The sequence below is a fragment of the Hipposideros armiger genome, unplaced genomic scaffold (assembly GCF_001890085.2).
Source record: "Hipposideros armiger isolate ML-2016 unplaced genomic scaffold, ASM189008v1 scaffold_404, whole genome shotgun sequence".
NCBI classification, from domain to species: Eukaryota; Metazoa; Chordata; class Mammalia; order Chiroptera; family Hipposideridae; genus Hipposideros; species Hipposideros armiger.
In genome coordinates, this window is record NW_017731754.1 from 1,476,378 (window position 1) to 1,489,128 (window position 12,751).

The window sequence follows — 12,751 nt, forward strand, 5'->3', positions numbered from 1 at the left end:
TCTTTGGTTTGGACTGGTCTTTGTAAACACGGTGAGTGCACGTTAGTCCTGAGAGCTGGGTTTGCTTGGATCACGGAGTGGACGAAGCGGACTTCTGAGGGTTAGAGGGAATTCCCTGGAGCAGTGGTTCTCAATGGCAGGGGTTTTTGCCCCTCCAGGGGACATTTTGCAATGTCTGGAGCATTTTTTGGCTATCTCAACTGGGGCGGGAGAGTACATCTGGCATCTAGAGAGCAGAGGCCAAGGATGTTGCTAAATATCCTACAATGTAGAGGACGGCCCCCACGGCAAAGAATTCTTTGGCCCAAAATGTCAACAGTGATGAGATTGAGAATTTGCCCTATAAGGAATGTCAACCTGGGAGGTTGGGAGGCCATCATTAGGTAAATCTGAGTCCTGACACCAGGTGCCCACCATTTCTCTAGACAAAACACCCATCCGGTGCCAGGTGCTCGGCTCTGTGCTAGAAACAGGGCAACTGGAAATCCCTTGCCATCAATAAGCACCCATGGCAGCCATTAGGATAGAAATGTAAAGAGATGATTGCCATACAATATAATAGCATCGAGAAAAAGTGGCTGTTTTATGAGGGGTCAATGGGATGGGGAGAATGTCAGGACAAGAGGCCAGGTGTTTGCTCCGGTGACGAGCACAAAGGGTTACACACATCTGGGGAAGGCAGCGGCTGGCCACCTCTCCTTCCAGCCCACCCTTCCCCATAGCAGGAGACAGAGGGAAGAGGAGTGAGCCAGAATTACTCACCCCCAGACCTAGGAAGTTTTCAATTGAAAATGATTGCGTTGTGTGGGGCTGGCTGCAGCCTCCTAGGGAGAGCACTTGGTATGGGCACACTCTTTAAAATTTCATCAGCCTGGGTTAACCTCTGCCCACAGAGAGGTGACAGCTCTCGGGGAGCTGATGGAGATGGGGAAGAGACCAAATTTCACTCCTGGGTCAACTCATCTCTGCCATTCTCATTTCAAAGTTTTTCTAAGATAAGCACTGGCAGTGTCTTTTCAGAGAAGACGCTCTGCTTTTAAACCTGGCCATAGAAGTGTTGATGATCAACAACAGAAAAGGAAGTCTGACTCTCCACCCCCAGCCCTGGGAACCACTGAGAGCAATATCCTTAAGAGTGACTTCTCAGCAAAAGTCAACCCTTGGCTAAACACTGGTTTTGAGAACAGTTCATATTTAATTTGATGTATGTGCTGCACTGTCACGCAAATATTTTATCACAGGGCCCTTTCCCTTCCTCCACCATGTCACCTCTCCGCTGGACCACATCAGAACAGCAAGGCTCTGTGAAAACCACAGCAGCTCGTCCCGTAAGCACTGGTACTAGTCATCCCCGCCCCCACCCCTAAGCTCTACAATATGAGTCTCTCTTCTAGTATTTCTGCAGGTTATAAAAACGGGATGAGAGGCATGCAAGGGGGAGATCTACGTGGTAGGTAGTCGATCATTATTCCAGAATTGTTTTACTGCATGTCTGTGATGTACCAGGCACTGTGCCCACCCTGGGGACAGATGGGTGACTATGACCCCAGTGACATGGGAGGGCACCGTGGTTGGGAGCCAGGGCTCTGGAAGTCGATGGTCTAGTTTCAAATCTCAGCTCTGTTACTTATTATACTAGTGAGTCACTTACACTCTCTAATCTTTGCTTTCTTTATCTGTAAAATGAAAGTGATTGTAGTTTTTACCTGCTCTGTTTGTTCTTAGGATGAAGTGAATTAATGAATGTGAAGTCTGTGTAATAGACTCGCACGTGGGAAGCCCTCAGGAAGGGTGGGCTGTTCTCGCTCTTGTATGTCCTACAGGTTAGCCAGTCACCTCTGAGTCTCTGATGGCATTTGCGGGTTACCTGTCATCACCCAGACTAAGGAATAGCCACCGGCAGGGATTTTAGTGTCCAGCTTCAAACTACCCTGAAGTTCAAAATGTGCCTCTTCTCTCATAGGATCCTACACAGAAATGAGCGCATCACGGCTATTATGTTCAACCCAAGTTCAGAGGGGAGAGGGCTGTACCAACCAGAATTATCTGGAACAGCTTCAAGCCTAAGGGAGAAGCTGATCTCATCTGAGATCAAAATAACAAAGAAGAAGAAGGGGACCTTGCCAGAAGTTTTCTCCAGATGGAAGGTCAGGGGAGCAGAGGTGGGCGGGGCTCCCGATGAACTCGGTTATGTTGCCCATGTAATTTCCATTCTGAAGGTAGACATTAAGCGGGACAAAACAATCCTACTGAGAGGAGCTTCATGACTTCAGGGGACACAAACAGGAAGTATGGCCGCGAGGTTTCAACATTCCTTACTTCGGGTACTTAGACTTCAGGCATTGAAAGCTACTTGGTTTTGTCCGAATGAGACACAGACTTGCAAGGTGTTATGGGAAATCTAGCTCTAAATGACAAGAGGCTGTTTAGGAAACCAATGGGCATGTAATTTTCATGCAGGTGAGAGTTTCTCTTTTAAATATGCTATATTTTGAGTCCACCTGGAGGGAGCTATAGCCCCACGGAAGTCTCTGAGTAATTCACTAGGAGAGATTATCTTTTTCAGCTTGTACTTTTCAGAAAAAGAATGTACAAGCCTTCTGGACCCTGTTCATCTATGTCTCCAGTGTTAGAAATCCCACTTCTCCTATTTAATCAATAACTGTCTACTGACACCAGCCATAAGCTCAACCAATGTGGAAGATACAAGAAATTTATAAGATGGACAGCAGTCAACTGCTGACCAATCTCCTCCTGTCTGCCCAGCATGATCTATGTACAAAATTGTTCAACAATAAAAGAAACACCCAGTGCCGTTAACCAAAAAAAAAAAAAAAATGCCTCTATCAAAAATAATACCCCATGGTTTAAGAAGCTGTTTCTACAACTGTCCCCCTGCTAGTTCTGGGGCTTCTTTAGGGAAGAAATCATTTCCTATTTATTGCTACATCCATAATAGCTATTGTCTGATACAGGATACTCAATATCATTTGTTGAGTGAATGAATACATGGATGGGTGAATGTATGATGAATGTATGAATGAATGAACAAATGAATGAGTGCCTGAGTAAATGATGCCTGAAAAGTAGGACTTAGGGTCAAAGGGAGAAGTAGAGCAAACCAGATCGGAGTAGAAAATGAAGACAAAAACGAAAACAGGTAGAAAATCTTTATGGAGCAAGAGGGCGTCTTGAAAAACAAAGCAAGGCAGGTTAGATAGGTTGTTCTATGATAACATTCACCAAAAATTGCTCTTATTTTAAGTCATTTCCTCTTATTCAGTCATTAGAAGAAAATGGATATCAGCCAGTCACAGTAGCTCCCGTAAAAACCCTTCAGCTATTGGAAAGTAGCCGCTATTTATACTATATCTGGTTTTGCTCACAGTTGTGTCCATAGCACTTGGCAGATCATAGACGCACGACAAGTAGCGTTAAAAGAACGAGTCCATGAGCTAAGCTTCTTCTTTCCCATGGCCTTCGTGATCCTCCCTGGTCCACACACCAAGCCAAATCTCAGAGTTCCAAAACTTGCTTTCCAAACTGATTCTCTGTCTTGGGCAAGAGTATTGAATTAGAGTTGCCCAGGCTCTGGGTAATATTAGATGATTATTAAGCAGGCTTGATCACATGTGCTTCTGCAAACATTCAGGGGTCAAAAACCATTCGGAGCTGTGCACAAAGCATCTCTTCATACCCATTAGTCCTCCTTTCCAGAACATAGCCCATCGCACAAAATGTAACTGGTTGGCCAAACGCTCATCTGAGCGTCCCACAGTTTAATGCGATGGCAAGGGTAGGTTTCTTAGACTGATGTTGTGGGCACCTGTGGGATCACCTCTCCCAAACTTCTTACTTGTTTAAAAGTCTGATTTAAGTCTGGCCTTCCCTCCTCGAGCTTCAGCTCAAGAATAATTCAAGAATACTTGGATTAGGAAGGATTCTGCCTTCCACTCACATTGTCTTTCTTCTATCAATCTTTCTTGTTCTGATTTAAACAAAATTCTATCCCCGAATCTATTACCTACTAGTCCTTTCCATCAGCATAGAGCATACCAGCCCGATTTCCACACTAGAGACAGATGCTTGGGACAAGAACCTTGAATAGTGACCCATCTCTTACCATCCAGCCCTGTCGTCTGGGAAACCTATGCCTTCTTCCCCTTGAATTGTCTGTCTCCTCCCCTTCAAGCCTTCAACATCATCATCCTCAGGCTATTCCTCTGAGATTAACTGCCTCCTGTTTTCTCATCTCCCTCTTGTCTTGCCTCCTTCTCCCCAGCTGTGTGCTCACCTACACATGTTGTCAGCCCTGGTTGGTGGATTTAAACTTGAGAGCACAGGCTACAATTTCTATTTTCTTCACAAACTTGACAGCACCCAGTTCAGAGCCTTCCAGACAGTGGGATCCTAACACAATGCAGACTGACTCCAATTTCAGAAGCCATTCGCCTGGGCATCGCCTCCATTCAGCCTCTTTCACGAGACCCTGAGCTTGCTTTGCATCTACAGTTCCACCAACCGTCCCCAAGTCAAGGCTGCAAATTATGTTTTTAACCTCTACTCAGGGTCTGACTGTAGGGCAGTACACTTATTTTTGGCTGTGCTTCCAAAAAATTCTTGCTACTGTTCCTTAGAACTCCATCCCATAAGGCTTTTGGTTGTGCACTTCCTAGATCTGGAAACCCAAGAGTGCCTGCATCACAGGCTTTGGCTTAAACGCCGCTTCAGTGTCATGTGATAAATCTATATCCTTGAGGACCATTTTCATGCTAGAAAAACTAGCACAACTGCTTTGCATGACTCTTTGCAAACATCAAAAACCTACCATCCAACTGTTCGTGTACTAACATGTGCTTTCCAAAACAAGTCATATTCTTTTTCATGACACTTTTCTACACTTTATGCCCTTTAACTCATTCTCTTCATTCCATTTAGTTTAGTCAGTTTTGTGCCATGCTATTTAGTCCCGATTTTCAGATAACTTTTGCATCTGCAATATTTAAGACCTCTTGCACTCTAATAAGTTGTGTAAGTCACAGATAACAGCACGTTAAAGATAAGGATCTTGACAAACAGAACCTCCCGAAAACCACCCCTTCTCCCTGCTTCCACTCACTAAGAGATTTCTGAGTAATGCTTTTGGCTTCAATTTTGGGAAGGCAAAGTGAGGACTAAGCGACTTTCACAAATCTTTATCCAAAACTACAGATGAGGCTAACCTGGGGACTTGGGATGCCCATTAAAAGAGTGCCGTCGGTTATCAAACATTTCCTCAGGTGTAGTGAGCAAAAGCGTCAGTGTGACTCCTACCTGTGAATAGGACCCTTTGGACGATGTCTTTCCAACATACGTATCACTTGACTCTAATCATGCTTAACTTTGCTTATTACTAGATAGATGATACCTTTCTCTCATGTTTTATATTCTTCCTGAAAATCAATTCTTTTTCTCCTCATTGAAAATATTAAGAAGATTCACTAGTTTTTACTTAGGGGTCTTGACTTCCCCGTGGTCCCTGCCACCTATACGCACACCCAGAAGCGCGCACGCGCGCGTGCGCACACACACACACACACACACACACACTCACATACTCACTCACACTCACATTCTCCCTTATTTCATGATACTTTCTTTCCAAATGAAGATGCTTAGCTAACGATCACAGATGGGTTAACGCTTTCCCAGTTTTGAAAATGAGGTCTATGCAGCCTCATATTAACCAGGGTGGACAATGTGAGTGATTCATGCAATGCCCAAAAAACAGACTCCTGCTGGCACCATTTGTTCCTCCCTCACACTTGTTGAACTTAGATTTGGTGCTAAACCCGTTCCGACCAGAGCAAAGACCCCTCCCGCTTTAAATATTTAGACTTTGGGGCAAACCTGAGCAGACAATGCCATATCTCTCGGTGCTGATTCTCAAACACCCTCCAAAACTTTTCTCACCTCCTACAAAGAAGTGAGTGCCCTCCCACCTTAGTCTGATCCCAGCATTAATATCACGTCGTGAGAACTGCTCAGGTTTTCTAAAAAAGACCAGAAACTGCAGGCTGACGTAAACATCAAACCGTGCCTTTCATAATTCCTAGATACGAGGGAGAAATGCATGGGCTGAAAATTAAGTAAATAAAGCTGTAATTACAAATGCCCGTTTCCTTGACAACTCCCCTCCCCCAGCCCTCCTGTGATAGGGAAAAACCAAAATGAGAGTGAGGAGGGGTAGCACAAAGCCATGCTGGGTTTCAGCCAGCCTAGGCAACAACCAGCGCGAAAGCAGCCAACTCGGAGGGAAAAACAGATCAATCAATTTATGTCGGGGCCGCATTTTGTGTAGTATTTTTGTGGTTGCCATAGAAACGCCAGAGAGGGAAGAACATGTTGCATGACACAAAAGAGACCGATATGTAACAGGAACCTTCTCCCGGCTTCATCTATTGCAGAAATAAAGAAAAAAAGATTTAACCCGCGGGGGTCCGGGGGGCAGCGTGAAACGAGGCCCAGACAGCCGCTCGCAATCACCGCAGGGGAAGGAAGGCTCACCCGGCTGAGCACAAAGGAAAGTCCTTCGGTAGCAGCGAGCCCCGCGGTGCCTTCCCGGGCTGCCCACCGCGTTCCCAGGGGCGCCTCACTTCCTTCTCCTCCGCCCGCCCGGGTTCCTCGGTCTGCACCTACCTACCCCTTCCAAAGGGTCTCATGAAATCCAGCCAAGGAGAGAATAACCGTGACAGAAAGAGGGACAGAAATCCGCCACGCCCAGAGGTGAAGTCGCCTGGAAATAGCACGCGAGCGGCACCAACCTCCTTCCTGGCAGCCCTGGACGCATGGACTTGGAGAGGAGGCGCTGAAGGGGCGCAGGCTGGGGCGCAGGGATTGCCACTACTTTAGAGGAGCTGTAAGTCAGCCAACGCTGGGAAGAAAAGGCGAGACTCCACCCATGGGGTGGACCCTTCGGAGGGAAGGGGAAAAAAAAGTGGTCCTCAGCTGACGCCTCTCCCCACCCCATGTCACTTCCTTTTAAAGCTACAATTGAGCGGCTGCGGGGAGGGCAGATCGGGGCCGGTGTAATCTGAGTCACCGCCTGCCCCTTCCCAGAAGTGCGAGACGGGCTTGGGTCGGCTTCGCGTCGGAAACCCGGCTCGCGAACCTGCCAGGATCCCAGACAAAGCCCGCTAGGTGGCCTTGCGTTTCCTTCCGCGTCCCCAAATCCTGTTGCATCCCTGGGCCGACATGGCTCCTCCCCGCTCCGCTCGGACAGACGGCAGCCTGGAAACTGTCCTAAACGGACTCCCGTCTCCTTCAGCGAGCAGACAAGCGATGCGTTTTTGTAAAATGCCCGCGTCTGACCCCCCGCCCCTCACCTCTCGCTGGCCACGCTGGGCTGGATGGAGGCTGCATTCCGCTCCGGAGAGCCGCCGGGCACCTTCGACCAAACAACCAGGAGAACTCGAGCTGTGAGATGCGAAGAACGCGAAAAAGGAGGCACTTTCTCCGCGCCAAGTGGCCCCCGGGGGAGAGTGCCACCGCGCACACTCACGCGTGCACGTGGCACTCACACCGCGGTGCGCTGGGGACGGGTGGGCGGACCTTCATCAAATAAGAGTGTCTGCACGACTTGCAAAGAGGGCGGGCTCTTGAAACTCCAGGTACGCCGGGTCACCAACATTCCTTAAAAAAACGATTTCAGCCTCCAAATAGTGAAGGCGTGCAGGCCCTTCAAAAGTTCCCTATCAGAAACACAGTCACAATAATAGGAGGATTCACATATGTCTTCTGTGTTTACCCCCGTTCTGTAGATGTCTGCAATCTACAGGGGGAAATCAAACGTTCGCAAATAACTTGAACACCTTGCAGAATTACTAAGAACTACAAAAGTGCTAAACATAACAAACAACAAGGAAACAGCGCGCCAGGAGAACAGAGGGGGTGGGAAGAGCTGGTTTGGGCCGCGATGCGGGGAAGGCATTCAGCACTCAGGAAACAGGGTTTGGGCCGGGCCCTCTAGGGTGTGTGGCATTTCCATAGTGATGGGAAGGGGAGGGCAAAGCTACATGAGGAGGCACAACATCTGAGACTGAAAAAGAGGCCTGCGCAGAGAACCCATTGGGGGCAACGGCTTATTTGACTATCCATGTGAAAATAAATCTGACCATATGGAAATGCTTATAAAAATGTCTATAGGAGTTTCTTGCAGCCAATGCAGTTTTGAGTCCTTTCTTGTAACTTTTTAAATTATGTTTTAAAATCCATTTGTATCTAGGATTGTAGAAACCTGCAAGGGTTTTTCAAAGTGCTTCTCAGTAGAGTTACACTGATTGTTTTTCATATTTGAATTTTGAATGGAAGTTTATTTCAAAACCTACAAGTTGCTCAAATTTGTGCTATCTTTATGACAAGTACAGCTAATGACTTCGGTAGAAACAATATGAAATTTAAAATGTTGACAATTGCAAGTCTTATCCGGATCTCAATATTTTTAATGTGTCTTTATTCCATTATGATCATAATTATTATCATGCTTATTGCTATAGTAACATGAGTAACTTTGCTCATCTAGATGTTGCTCACAATCTTAATTATTTCAGAAATATAGCTGAGAAATATGGGAGAAAAAAATGACTACTTCTAAAAATTTAAAGTGGAAGTATGACCTTCATAGATTCAATCCTATGCACTTTATTCAGGGTTCCCTTTAGAGTCCACCTTAATTTTAGATATCCTTATTTAGCTATTTCTATTTAGACAAGGATCTGTGACTATCTCCGGGTCACAATCTAACAATTCAGTTCAACAAATCCTTATTGAGAATCTGTGCTAGTTGCTGAAGGTAGAAAAACATGAATAAGACATGCCATTGCCCCAAGGTCTTAGGAGAGAAAGAGACTTGTAGACAGTTAAGATGCCATGTAGGCTGAAGTCTGTACAAGGTTCACAAACGGTCCCAAGGATGGGGAGAGGGAAAGAAGGGAGCGTGTCCACACAGTTCCTTAGCTCACAGCAAGCTGCAAAAGGGGTGAGAAGGAACAGTATATTCACTAGCGATCCTGTAAGAAAACAATGCTGGTAATTGGAGAGGCTTAAAAGGAGGTAAAAGGCATAAACTGGTAACTCAAAAAAAGGATACACAAATAGCCAATAAACAACAACAAAAAAGATGCAACCTCATATACAAATGTAAGTAGAAGGAAGAGATGTCATTTCTTTATCCATCCACTTACTAAACATTCAAAAACTATAACGGACAAGGTAAGGAGGATGCTATGCAAAGGCTCGCTCAGCTCTTCCAGGTGACAGTAAATTGGCACACAGTAGGAACTGTGGCTGACTCGAGAAGACAAAGAAAAAAAAGTGTAAATAATAAAGGCAAATTGGTATTTGGAATCTATTGTATAATCTTACATTCAATAGTTGTATATTTCAACCAACTCTAGTTGAGCCTTAAAAATGTGTCATCTATATGTTTTTATGACCAACAAGCTCTTAAGTCTATAGTGTTATTATTGCAATCATTTTAAGTATACTCACATAGCTTTACCATTAACAATCCGCCAGGGAAGTAGAGAGGAACTAGATAAGTTTCCCTCCTTGATAAATGATTGTGACTGAAGTCATTCCCTGAACATTCATGGACATACAGAACCCTCTGTGGATCAGCTCTTGATGAACCTTAACTTGGAAGTTTGTTTTAAGCCACTTAAAAATTGTTCCCAATATTCACTTAGCTGCTCTCTCTTCTCCGTATCTTCAGGTCAATTCAGTTGGGCAGGGGTGACCCTGGAAAATTCACTCATTTCCTCCTCCTGTACACAAGAGATGAGCACCTGGAAATCATATGACACAGGAGCCAATCTACCATGATAGGAAGAACTGAACTCAAATAAATCAAGGCCCAGCTGATGGGCAGCAAATTGAAAAGTTACCGGCTTCAGGATCTAATTTGAAAAGACAAGGTAACACAAAAGAATACTGAAAGTTAACTTGCGTAGTCCTCATAACAAGGTGAAAAGACATCACGTATTTTGAGAGGTATTTAAGTCTGGATGATTTTCAGCCCTTGCACTTTATACTATTGTGTGATTATTTTTAAATTGTAATTAAGCATGGATTACTTTTATAAGCAGAACACTTGAAAATAAATTCTTGAAAATAAATTTTGGTACGAATTGTTGACATAATGCTTTTCTCTATTTGGCAATCATTTAAGCCCTTAATCATTACTTAGAAGGTAATCTAATTAAATTGTGGTTCTGGAGCTGGTGACTCAGAAACTGCATTTTAACAGCATCCCCGGGAGACTCACAAACACATAAAGTTTGCGAAGTACTTGTTCTAGTCCAAATCTCTCATTTTTCCGAGGGTCCTCTTGTCCTGGGTTACACAGTGAATAGGAAACAGCGCTGAAGCAAATCCTCCCTTTTAAATGATTCCTACCTTCACATTTTTTCCACTGTATTCCCTAGGCTTTCAGAGGAAAAAACAAGTCTGAAAGAAAATCTATTGGCATAAAAATGTTAAAATGAGAATTTCTGCTTAAACTCATGTTCATTATTCTAGGTGTGGTTATTAAAAGTTCATCTGTACTCCGTACATTTGAGTTTATACAGAGTCAGTTTCACCCAAGGAAAATTAATCTTGGAGTTTGGCAACCCTCAGAGCAAAGTTGGCAAAACGTATATGACATTTTTTCCTCGTGATCACTCATTTTATCTTGTTTTCAAGCCAAAGCCAAGTGTAGTTCAAGAAATCTTCGCTTCACGACTGATTTGCAAGAGATGGCAGAGAGTCCTGATTCTTTACATAAGTTTTTGGAGTCTTAGCTTCTTCCTCAGACATAAAATTCGTGGTCAAGATGTTTATTTGAGACAGTATATGTGAAGCCCCTGAAATAGTACAGAAGTTCAAAAAGTAATCCTTTTTTTCTTCTCTCCTCATCCCCGTCACTGAAATACAGACAACTTTCAGATCTGTATTTCCAGTTGGCATCTCTTTCCTAACCCTCAGACACGTTTACCCAGTAATCTGATGAATGTCTTCATGGAGCGAACCCAAAGGCATCTCCAAAGCTGACCTTTTGGCCCCAATCTTGCCAGGGCTCTGGAGTTCTGTTCCACAAGTTTCTGGTTCCCTGTTTCGGTGAATGGTGACTTCAAAGGTACCTTTGATTGTGCCCTGTTCCTCTTGCATCTCTTTCTCCTCACGCCACCTGTTAATTTTCTTCTCAAAGACATTTATAAACAGTCCTGTCCTCTCATCGCCACTGCGGCTGGCTGAGTCCAGGTCCCATCACTTGTCTCTTGGTTGACTGCAAAAGAACCTTCAACTTTTTGTTTCTGCACAAAACTCAAATTCCTTTGGGTAACATGCTAGACTTTATGCCCTGGCCCCACCTCTCTCTCCAGTGTCACCTCTTGCCTCCTTCCATACTTGCCAAGGACCACCCTCGTTTACCTCTCATCAGCTGACTTCCCTCTCCCAGCCTCCGAGAGGTGCTTACCATCTCCTCCAGGAGGCCCCCAGCTTCTTTAATAGGAAGAGTGGCCTGAGCTTATATGAATTAATGCGTTTACCACAATGGCACTGGATTGGTTGCTTTTGTGTATTTATTACCTACTAGCTTATGAGGACAGGCTCTTTATTTTCAAAGATCTGACATGTCACCGGGCTCCATAAGTGCTAACCAAGTGAACACACATAATCACCTGAATCACCTCTTGCTACAGGCAGGTAAAACTCTGTTTCTACTCCAGTAACTCAAAGAAATTTCGCATGCATATTTTCATGTTTTCATAGTAGCTCAGAAAATTCCATTATATTTTTATTTCACACATCCTAAACAGATTTCCTTATCAGAATTTTCATAATTATCTTCTTAATGGTGTCCAAAATACTTAGTATACAATAATGCTAATATCTGTCCTCCTGTTGAGTATTACCTGCTTCCTCCTCCTAGGGATCATTTCTCAGTTTCATTCGCTTCCATTTATTGAGCACTGAGCACTCTGTATTAGATACTATTTTTTTCCCCATTTTATATATGAGCAATTTGAAGATTAGCTGGGGCAAGTCACTTCCTCAAGGTTACGTAGCTGGTAAATAGCGGAGGCAGAATTTCCACTGAGGTGTGCCTAACTCAGACCATAGTTTTAACCTCTGTACTACACCGCTATTACGACAGACATGGTTTTCTCTTTGGGTGACGCCCTAAGATAGTCCCACTGAATGTACTGATACATGCAGCTCATCACCACTTCGCTATCATTGGTTAATACCTTAAAAATGTTTTGCAAGTTTCACAATTTTAAATAATGCCAATTTTAACTTTTGTACATTAAATGTGAGGGTCAAGCTCTTTCAAAGCACACTCGTTTTTACCTATTCTTGTCATTTGTATGTATTTTGTGTGAGCCATATTCTTATGCATTGACCATTTATGCCTTGGTCTTGGTACTAATATTTATCATTTGCATATAAATTTTAATTTGTTATTCTGAGTCCCTTTTTTGTGTATGGTATAAGATGTTCAAGACGATAAGCAAGTTTTGCCATCCTTTCATGCCATTTATTAAATGTCTTCCATTTTTTCTTGTTAACCTAAAAATAAAAGGTCAAAGCAAGAGGCAACAAGCATCCATTTGGGATCAAAAAAGAAGAGCTGTCTGCAACGCACTGATTCAGGCAGAAGCCCAAATAGTGTTCCTGTTAGGAGACAGCGGCCAGGGGTATTTATGAGAAGAAGGGACAATGACAC

The 12,751-nt window shown here is 44.1% G+C and overlaps 1 protein-coding gene and 1 long non-coding RNA gene across 6 annotated transcripts in view; one reads left to right on the forward strand and one right to left on the reverse strand.

Annotated features, from left to right (window-relative positions):
- AGPAT4 (1-acylglycerol-3-phosphate O-acyltransferase 4) overlaps positions 1-7,495 on the reverse strand; it is a 118,272-nt gene extending 110,777 nt beyond the window's left edge. The window contains exon 1 of one of the 5 annotated variants that reach the window (XM_019663787.1): positions 7,365-7,495. The gene's annotated coding sequence lies outside the window, so the exon portion shown is untranslated. Of the gene's footprint in view, positions 1-6,678; positions 7,332-7,364 lie in introns of those variants that run through there. The other 4 variants (XM_019663788.1, XM_019663786.1, XM_019663785.1 and 1 more) reach the window with 4 other exon arrangements.
- A 77-nt stretch (positions 7,496-7,572) lies between these two features.
- On the forward strand, positions 7,573-11,019 carry LOC109394019 (uncharacterized). The gene is made up of 3 exons (XR_002126372.1): positions 7,573-7,649; positions 9,752-9,953; positions 10,955-11,019. It is a non-coding gene; the product is annotated as an uncharacterized LOC109394019 (long non-coding RNA).
- Positions 11,020-12,751: the final 1,732 nt, after the last annotated feature.